The sequence below is a fragment of the Psammomys obesus genome, unplaced genomic scaffold (assembly GCF_907164565.1).
Source record: "Psammomys obesus unplaced genomic scaffold, mPsaObe1.curated_primary_1811, whole genome shotgun sequence".
Taxonomy (NCBI): Eukaryota; Metazoa; Chordata; class Mammalia; order Rodentia; family Muridae; genus Psammomys; species Psammomys obesus.
In genome coordinates this window covers 7,368,116-7,371,342 of record NW_026590809.1, presented here as the reverse complement: position 1 = coordinate 7,371,342, position 3,227 = coordinate 7,368,116, and positions in this window count along the sequence as shown.

The window sequence follows — 3,227 nt, the reverse complement described above, 5'->3', positions numbered from 1 at the left end:
AAAGAAAGAAAGAAAGAAAGAAAGAAAGAAAGAAAGAAAGAAAGAAAGAAAGGAAGGAAGAGAAAGAATTCAAAAGAATTCTTACAGATGGAAGCATGAGTAGGGCCGCCTATCTCAAGGTCCTTAGCTGGCAGAAGGCATGCCAGGTTAAGGGTGTATATGACTGGGAGGCACTCACTATCAGGCACTTCCCATCTAGCATCCTGAAGAGCTGAGTCCTGAGATTCACCCTTAAACTTGCATCCAGTCATACCCACCTGCCCTCATCTCCATCCTTCTCCCTCCATACCTCCAGCTACATGGTCCACTAGAGCAGTACTAGGGCCAGCAGACACCTCTCTCCAACCACTGCAATAGGTGTTTCCTGGGCCAGAAGTCAACTCCTCTCCCTCGACTCAGGCCTCTGCCCAGAAAAAGCTTCAGAGCCTGCTTTATGAAATAGCAGTCCTACTATGTGCAATCTCCTCACCACGATTCTTTTATGCCCATTGGATGTACCTCCATTTAAAATGGTTTTCTGAGCTTGATTTCCAATGTGTCAGAATCCCTTGGAACATAAGCTGCATGATGCCAGGTAGAAAGTCTGATCCCACTAGTGGGATCCCACTAGATCCCACTGCCTGGCACTCACTCACAGTAGGTACACTTACACTTATTGCTCTATTCATTCGCCAAATCCAACCTGAAATATAGGTGTTATGGTCACTACCTGACACATGAGAAAATAAAGGTTCAGATAGAAAAATAGAAAGACCCAGAAGGACAAGAAATCCACAAGAAGACCAAGAGAGACAACTAACCCAGGCCTATGGGGGCTTATAGAGACTGAAGCACCAACTAAAGAGCATGCATGGTCTGGACATATGCCCCTTACACATATGTAACATATGATGGGTAACTTGATCTTCATGTGGGTTCCCTAGCAAGTGGAGCAGGGGATGTTTCTGACATGGACCCTGTTCCCTACTTTTGGATAACTTCTCCCTGGTGGAGCTGCCTTGCCTGGACTCAGGAGAAGAGGATGTGCTCAGTCCTGATGTAATGGGGAGGGTTAATATGGGGTGGGGCTCCCCTTTTATAAGAAAGGGTGGGGGAAGGGGGAAGAGGATAGAAGGATGGGACAGGAAGGAGAGGAAAGAGGGGGCTGCATTCAGGATGTAAAGTGAATAGATAGATAGATAGATAGATAGATAGATAGATAGATAGATAGATAGATGGATGGATGGATGGATGGATGGATGGATGGATAGATAGATTAGATAGATAGATAGATAGATAGATAGATAGATAGATAGATAGATAGATAGATAGATAGATAGATAGATGGATGGATGGATGGATGGATGGATGGATGGATGGATGGATGGATGGATAGATAGATAGATAGATAGATAGATAGATAGATAGATAGATAGATAGATGGATGGATGGATGAATAGATAGATAGATAGATAGATAGATAGATAGATAGATAGATAGATAGATAGATAGATAGATGGATGGATGGATGAATAGATAGATAGATAGATAGATAGATAGATAGATAGATAGATAGATAGATAGATAGATAGATGGATGGATGGATGAATAGATAGATAGATAGATAGATAGATAGATAGATAGATAGATAGATAGATAGATAGATAGATAGATAGATAGATGTTTTTTTAAAAGTGTCATCATCTCAGGGTCTCAGAATTCTGGTTTGAAACCCAACCACTGGCTTCCTCCACCATCTGTTGTGTCTATGGAAGTAATGCTGTTAAGAAAAACTCAGCTTTATCTGCAGTGCACAGACACCAGGAGCTCTAACCCACTTTGTGCCAGACTTTTAGTCCAGCTCTAAAAAAGACAGAGATGAAGGATGCAAGAGCTCTAAGAATAAGCCCCTGATGACCATGATTATGCAGGTAATGTTGTGTTTTGTCTTCTAAATTAAATCTGTTTCCTTGTGCTTAATTGGTATTATTTCTTTTCTGTGCTTTGCAATGTGTGCTATGGATGGGTTAGACTATGGATAACTATGGAGATAAAAGTACCTTTCAGATATAAACTTTAAGCATAGTCTTAACTGCTGTCTTTTCCCTGGGTTCCAAACATTGTTCAAGACCCAGAAGCATAGGATGAGCTGAGAAAACCTCTTGTGCCATAGAGGCTAGTGGGGAAATGTTTTAAGATAAAACGACAGGAGTTAAGGAGATAGCGTCATCAGTGAAAAGCTTGCCACACAGGACAAGACTCTGCCTTCAGTTCTTAGCACCCACGTTGGAGTATGGTCTGGTGCTTGGTATTTGTTAATTGCTTGTCCCCCAAGATTCTTACTGTTTAAGAGCAAACCGTCATGTACCACAAGTATTAATGTTTAACCTTGCCTAAGAATTTATTCCTGATTGGCTGATTAAAAGACCTAAACCTGAATGGGGTAGGCATGGCCAAACTTCACAGGATTTGGGAGAGGAGAATCATGGGAAGCAGACAGCCAGGAGAGATAAGAAAAGAGGGAGCTGTCAGGGGTAGGTGAAGAGAGAACCACATGGGCCAGGAGGAAGGACTCTAAAAAATGGTGTGGATGAAAGGAGCAATCCAGATGAAGGACATTAGTAAGTATTTGGGATTATGGAGGTAGCCAGATAGGAATGGTCATGGCAGATGGCATGAGATAGGGCTGAAAGATAGGAGACAGCTAGAATATCTGCCCAGCCCAAGGCAAATAAGGTAATTATAAAACCTAACAGGTGTCTGAGTCATATTGATTATGATAACAGGCTAGATAACAGGCTAATAATAATAAATTTATTATTAGCCCTATTAATTATAGGGCTAATAATAAATTTATTAGCCTGATGCCATTTTATTTACCACAACATGCTCAAACAAAAATCTGGGTATGATGAAGCATGTTTGTAGTCCCAGTGCTGGGAGGTAGAGGCAGGAGGTCCCCTGGGACTCAGTGGACAGCTAGCCAGCCAGCCTGCCCTAATCAACAAGACCCACATCCTAGTGAGAGACTCTGAAAAAACAAGGCGGGTCACCCCTGAAGAACAACACCTAAGATTGAGCTCTGACCTCCACAGGCGTGTGCACACACGCACACCTGCACACAGAACTATGGTGTTTGAATGGGAATGCCCCCATAGACTCATGTTCTTGAATGCTTGGCTCATATGGAGTGGCACTATGAGGAGGTGTGGCTTGTTGTAGGAGGTGTGGCTTGTTGTAGGAGGTGT